This window comes from Lactuca virosa, chromosome 3 (genome assembly GCF_052849685.1).
Source record: "Lactuca virosa cultivar CGN04683 chromosome 3, Lactuca_virosa_CGN04683_v6, whole genome shotgun sequence".
Taxonomy (NCBI): domain Eukaryota; kingdom Viridiplantae; phylum Streptophyta; class Magnoliopsida; order Asterales; family Asteraceae; genus Lactuca; species Lactuca virosa.
In genome coordinates, this window is record NC_136428.1 from 66,054,392 (window position 1) to 66,061,964 (window position 7,573).

General features: G+C 31.4%; 1 pseudogene; it reads left to right on the top strand.

Annotated features, from left to right (window-relative positions):
- Positions 1-4,615: 4,615 nt before the first annotated feature.
- LOC145163610 (uncharacterized) lies at positions 4,616-7,182 on the top strand (annotated as a pseudogene).
- The last annotated feature ends 391 nt before the right edge of the window (positions 7,183-7,573 follow it).

Here is a 7,573-nt window from a genome sequence, read left to right on the forward strand (position 1 = left end):
ATTACTCTTTGTTTATTAAGAATTTTGAGAGTTCTATTACTATTTTGTTAGTTTATGTAAATGATATAATATTAACTGGAAGTCACCAGAGTAAGTTAAATAAGGTTAAAGATTTTTTAAAGACTTAGTTTTTAATTAAAGACCGTGGTATTTTGAAATATTTTCTTGGAATTGAGATTGTCAATATTGATAATGGTTTGTGTTTGAATCAGAGAAAGTATTGTGTTGAACTTCTACATGAATATGGTATGTTTGGTTGCAAGCCTGTTACAACTCCTTTAGAAACTATTCTTGTTGTTAGTTCTGGTGATTTGTGCAAAAATGATGAGTTTTTGGTTAAAATAACAGAATTTCAAATATTGATTGGTAAATTGATTGACCTTACAATCTGATAGCTTATTTTATTTCCTTAATTTTTGTAGTTTATTTTAGATTTTTAGCTCTTTTTATTAGTATTGCATTGTATATTCTTTATTTTCTTTATCATGGATCGTATCGGGGACTTTTTATTTTGCATGAGGAATTTTGCAGGGTTTTGGAGCTCATTGCGGTTGTGGTTTGACTGGAGTTGGGCTTAGTGGGCTTTCCGATGCATTATTGGGCTTGTCGGATCCACCAAAGAAGATTTGGGCTTAAAAAGATAAAGGCTTGGAAGAAGTGGGCTTGTGAAAAATGGATCATGGATTGTTAATTTGGGCTTGGAGCATCCATTTTTGAAGCTAAATGATGATTGGTTGTTTTAAATCAAATGGATATGGAGGGGACCAAAGGAATCTTTGGTAGTGGAAGGGTGGAGTGGAGGAATGAAGGACCAATAGCATTACAGCAACATTTGCGCGGGTGGAATTTTCGTCGCGCGGGTACCCGCGCAACTGCCCAGTTTGGGCATTTTGGTCATTTGGCACACCATAACCTTGGGGGATCAGATCTAGCAGCCAGAACTTCGATTTGACACCATTGGAGACCTGCAAGAGGCGATTTTGGAGCTAGAAACCCATTTCTTTTCATATTTCCAAGTTATTGGGTAGTTTCTTTATACAATTAGACTTTTGTGATTGTTGTTCTATTGCCATGAGTGGCTAAACTCTCTATATTGGTTAACTTTGGTTAAAACCTTTGAATGTTTGTGGGTTTTTGAAGGATTCATGCTAGATTATCAATTATCTTATGTTTATGGTTCTAGATCATATTTCTTATGCTTGTTTAATGCTTTGATCATGAGCTTGGCAATTGAATGAGCTATTGTTAGTTTATTTCTTTGGTTTTGCATGGAATCATTGAATTAACTTAGAACAAGGGCTTTATGATGGTAAAAATCATCTCTAGTTTTTGAATCATAGCTCCTTTATGGATGTGTAAGCATTGACATCCTCTAGGAATTGGGGATTCCTTCTTTCTTAAGGCTAATTAACCTCTTGGGTTCAATTGCTTCAATTAAACCCTTGATCTTGATTAAGAAGGTGTGTTGTGGGCTTCCCCAACCTCCATACTACCTAAGAGGAATCTTGGCATATCATGCTTCATGATTGCTATAACCAATTTGGGATTAATGATAAGCTTCATGTTGAATCCTAATGATAAACACACAAATGTTCATTGTGTTGAATTGCCTTGGTTAACCAATTGTTCGCAACATTTGAGCATCTCGCTATCTTGCTTAATTGCAAGTTTTTAGTTATTCAAGTCTTTTAGTTTTCAAGCAATCATAACACACCCCCTTTTAGTTTAATTGTAGTTAGTTAGTTTATTTACACTAGTTCTATTAGATTGCATTGGCGATTGAATACAACCATTTCCCCGAGGATCGATACCCCTTTTTACCATTATATTACGTTTTATTTGCAAATAAAGGGTGTAATTTGCTTGGTGGACTTGACATCCCATCACAATCACCAGACCTGATATTGCATATGGTGTTCAGGTTCTTAGCCAATTAATGCATCACCCTAGAAAATCACATTTAAAGATTGCATTTAAGTTGTTGATATATTTTTAAAACAGTCCTGGTAAAGGAATTGCTAATACTAAGTCTGATTGTTTTGAGTTAAAAGGTTATGTGGATGCAGATTGGGAAAAGTGTTTGTCTACAAGAAGGTGTGTAACATGTTATATGGTTTATTTTAGTGGTTCTTTGGTATCCTAGAAAAGTAAAAAACAGTCTACTGTTTCCAGATCTTCTATTGAATCTGAATATAGAGCTCTGGGTTCAACTACTTATGAGATTATTTGGATACTGAAATTTTTTTTGAGTTATGTGTTAAGGATTTAACACTTGTATCGGTTTTTTGTGATAATGACTCCACCATTAAGTTGGCATTAAATCCTATTTTTCATGAACGTACTAAATATTTTGAGATAGACTTGCATTTTGTCAGAGGAAAGATTTCAAATAGTGTTTTAAAAATGGTAAAAATCAATTCTTTTGATCAAAATGTAGACATTTTAACAAAATCCTTGGGTTTAAAACAACATGATTTTAGACTAAAAAAATGGGTTTGGTGGATGTGTTTGATAAAAAGGAAAATAAATTATTAGATTGAAGGGGGATGTTGAAAATATAGATACATTTTCATATTCAATCTCATTATTTATTTTTGTATTTATCAAAGGTGTTTTGTGTCATTAACAATTCTTGGTTTGGACTTATTTTGTTATGATCATTGGACAAGGGGTTGTTATGATCATTTGGTAGTGTAATTTTTTAGAAAAATTCTGTTTTATGTAGTGTGTGTATATATATATATATATATATATATATATATATATATATATATTCACTTATAAGCACAAACAAACAACTAGTCTATTGGTTAAGGTGTTGGCTTCTTGAAACAAAGGTCTCAGGATCAATTCTCACTCCTTACAAATCCTTTGTTTACATTTCATTTATTTTCCAACTATTCTATTCTTTTATTTTCCCAGCTATTCTATCTCACATTGCCAAACACATGTAAACTTAGTTATTTTCATCTATTATATAAACTTGTTATCCTCATGCTTCATTTGATATCTATTTTCAGTCCCACGTCGATTCAAGTATCAAAAGATACTTCAACTTCATGTTTATATAACAAGTCTTCAAGTTAGCTACGGATTTGATTAAGGTTTGAGTTTAAAACCAAAACCAAACCGGGAAATCCAAGTACAAACTGAAAACCAAAACATCGAACTGATGGGTTTGGGTTCGATTCGGTTTTAAACGTTTCAAAATCGAGACTGTCGGTTTTGGGTTTGGTTTTAGGTCAAAACTGGCCCGACCTGCCTCGTGCTCCGCCACTGGTTGTTTCTGTTGTTTTGTGTTTCTTGTGGGTTGCGGCTCGTTTTGTCAAACTTATGCAGGTAGAAACATGCGGGTTTTACCCGTGAACCATACTAAATGACCCGAAGATAAAAAGAGCAGTTAACCTGTATTTGGATTAATTCACAACATATACACACACACCTTCATCACTTTCGCTCTCGTTCTTCTCTAAACTTGTATAGATTTAGGGTTTCAGTTTTCTAGTTCTGCAATTGATTTCTTTTGTAATCGTTGTAGTTTTAGGTTGAGTGATATTACTGAGAGTAGATATAGGTAATTTGTAGTGAGCAGGGCCGGATATTAAGGGGTGCACTTGGTGCATCTGCACAGGGCCCATAATTTTATGGGGCCCCAAAATTTTGTAATCCTGTAATACTAATTAGCCCAAACAAGAGGAAATAATAGGGAATTCCAGAAGTGCCGACACAGTCAAGGAGCGGGAAAAAAAAGGCAATCAATCGTCAATCGATCTTCAATCTCTCCTCTATTCTCTCGGTATTAGCAAAAATCAAGGAAGCCGTTTCCGCGTTTCGTATCCTGCAACGCAACGGTCTCAAAATCCAACCCGATTCTGTATTTCTCTCACAGCGACGATTCTCTATTAAGGTTCTTCATTCTCTGATTTCTTCATTCTGGTTTTCGTTCTCCATTCTGTGATATCTCTCCTCTTTGATTCTTTATTTCTCTCACAATCTCACTTCTACTTAGCACTAGAAGTTAATCAGAATTCAACCACAAGGAGTCCGATAATTAGAATTTAGAATCCGTTTTTAGAATCTGTACCAGGTGGCTTCAAAAGTCAAAATCAAAATCGCACCAGGTCTATTCAAGAATCAATTCAGAATCAAAGAAAGGTACTTTAAAATCAGAATAGTTTTTTAGAATATCTTACATAAACTTGAGTTCTTGATAGTTGAAAACTTTGGTTTTGATCCTCTCGACAGGCCTTGACTCGCGAACAGTAGAACATAGTGATAACTCTTTGGTTTTCAAGAAATCCTAAAATTCTCGGTTTTTCACCTTTTCAGAAATCTGAAAATCAATCTGAAGGTATACCACTTTATCCTCTCAATGATTTTCTTTATTCTACATTGATAATGGTTTTTAGTTTTTACCTCTTTGGTTTTTAGTAATTTTTTTCATATTTATTTATATTTTTACAGATGCAGTGTATTTGATTTGTTGACAACTGAAAACTAAGAATTGAGAAGGAAATCAAGGAATTTACAGATCTGTAATATCACAAACGAAGAAGACATCAAAAAATCAGGTGTTTCCTTTCCTTTTTTCCCCTTTACTGCTTTAGACTTTAATATGCCTCCTCGAATAAGAAAATATGAATCTGGATATGAAAAACGTAAAAAGAAACAAAAAATTGAAGAATCTACTAAAGCTCAAGAAGGATCTATGGATAAGTTTATAATAAAACAAACAAAAGAAAAGCAAACTATTAATATTGATGCTAATGTAGATAATGTTACTGTTAATGGAACTAATAGTGATGATGTTAATGTTAATGATGCTAATATAGATGATATTAATGTTGATGATAATAATTTTGATGAAGCTAATGTAGATGATTTTAATGTTGATGATAATAATTTTGATGAAGCTAATGTTAATGATAATAATTTTGATGATGCTAATAACTTTTATACATTTGATATTTTCGATCCAACAAATTGGGAAACTCTAGATTCTAATATGATAAATATTTTAGCATTAGAAGGTCATAAAAGAGATTTATCTATTCAAAAATATCCTAAAGATAAATATCAAAGAAGATTTTATGCTTTATATTATACTAGAGTTTTACCAAATGGGGAAAAATGTGATAGAGATTGGCTTGTTTATTCTAAACAACTTGATAAAATATTTTGTTTTTGTTGTAAAATATTCAGAAAAGGGTGTGGAAAAAATCAATTAGCAAATGAGGGTTTTTGGGGATTGGATACATCTTAGCACTAGAATTAAAGATCATGAAACAAGTATAGAACATGCGAAAAATATAACTATTTGGTATGATTTGTGTTTAAGATTACAAAAAAATAAAACTATTGATAAAGAGACTCAAAAACAAATAGAAAAAGAAAAAGTCGTTGGAGAAAAGTTTTATTGAGAATTGTTGCTGTTGTGAAATTTCTTGCTAAATATAATCTAGCTTTTCGTGGTACTAATGATAAATTGTATGAAAGTAACAATGGAAATTTCTTAGGCTTAATCGAAATGTTGGCTGAGTTTGATGTGGTTCTCCATGAGCATGTTCAACGTATAACAAATGATGGTATCCATAATCATTATCTTGGGCATAGTATACAAAATGAATTAATATTTTTGCTTTCTCATGAAATAAAATATATGATTATTAAAGAAATAAAAAAAGCTAAATATTTTTCTATAATACTTGATTGTACACCTGACATAAGTCACCAAGAGCAAATGACCTTGATTTTAAGATATGTAGATGTATCATCGGGTTCTGTTTGCATCAAAGAATCCTTTTTAGGGTTTTTGGATGTAAATGATACAACCGGTCAAGGACTTTTTGATGTTTTACAAAATGAAATGAATTTGCTTGATCTTGACATTAATAATGTGCGTGGACAAGGTTATGACAATGGGTCAAATATGAAAGGAAAACATCAAGGAGTGCAAAAAAAACTTTTGGATATAAATTCAAGAGCTTTTTACACTTCTTGTGGTTGTCATAGTTTGAATTTAACTTTGTGTGATATGGCTAATACTTGTGGTAAAGCTAAAGGTTTTTTTGGAACCATACAACGTATTTATACAATCTTTGCAAATTCGACTAAAAGATGGCAAGTTTTAAGAGATAATGTGAAAGGATTAACTCATAAATCTTTGTCATTCACTCGTTGGGTGAGTCGTGTTGATAGTGTAAAAGCAATAAGTTTTCAAATTTTAGATATTAAAAAAGCTTTACTTCAAATTGTTAAAAATGATAATGATCCAAAAATAAAAAGTGAAGCTAAATCCTTAGCAAAAAATGAACTTGGTAACTTTGAGTTTATAATGGCTCTAGTAATTTGGTATGAAATGTTAAATACTATTAATTTATTTAGCAAACAATTGCAATCAAAAGATATGCTTATTGATGTTGCTATGGAAAAAATAAAGGGACTTATTTCTTTTTTAAAGAATATAGAGAAGTTGGTTTTTTAAATGCTTTACAAATTGCAAAAGAAATTGCCTTGGAAATGAACATTAAACCAATGTTTCCTCAAAAACGTGAAGTTAAAGTAAAAAAACATTTTGATGAGCCTTCAAATGATACATCTTCTAGTGTTTCAAAATCCCCACAAGAGTCTTTTAGGGTAAAATATTTTCTATACATTGTTGATCAAGCAATTTCTTCTCTAACTACAAGGTTTGAACAATATCAACAATATGATAATATTTTTGGGTTTTTATTCAATTCTGAAAAATTACATTCATTAGATGATATGAGCTTAAAGTCATGTTGTAAGACTCTTGAAACTTCACTTAAACAAGATGAAAAATCAGATATTGATGGAAATGATTTATATGTTGAATTAAAATTACTTCTACATCTTTTACCTAAAGAAAAAATGACAGCAATAGATATTCTAAATTTTTTAAAACGTGTTGATTGTTTTCCTAATACATCTATTGCATATAGAATTTTATTAACCATTCATGTTACTGTTGCATCTGCAGAAAGAAGTTTTTCCAAATTGAAGATATTGAAGTCTTACTTACGATCTACAATGACACAAGAACGGCTTAATGGATTGGCTTTGATTACAATTGAGAGAAATTTTTTGGATAAAATTATTTATGAAGAAATAATTGAAAAGTTTGTTTCAGCCAATACTAGGAGGATGACACTTTTTAAGTAGAGACAAGTGTTTTTTTTATGTTATTTTGAATGAATTTTAACTTATGTTGCAATAGAAAATAAAAAATTAAAATTGTTTTTCACATCTTTTTAGATTTTTCAAGTTTAAGGGCCTATTTTTACTAATCTGCACAGGGCCTCCAAAATCTCCCGGTCGGCCCTGGTAGTGAGGTTTGATTTTGTAAGTTCCTGAAGGTTCTTTTTCCTCTAATGATATAAGAATCGTTGATGTTGTGTATGTTGAGTTTCTATGTTTTTTGACAGATTTAAAATCATAAGAAATAATAAAAACGTCTATCATAAATTAGCAAACCATTATTCGTTGTTTTATTATTTTTCGTAAGAACACATATTGTTCTTGATGTTTTTCGTTCTCATTATATATGGTCATT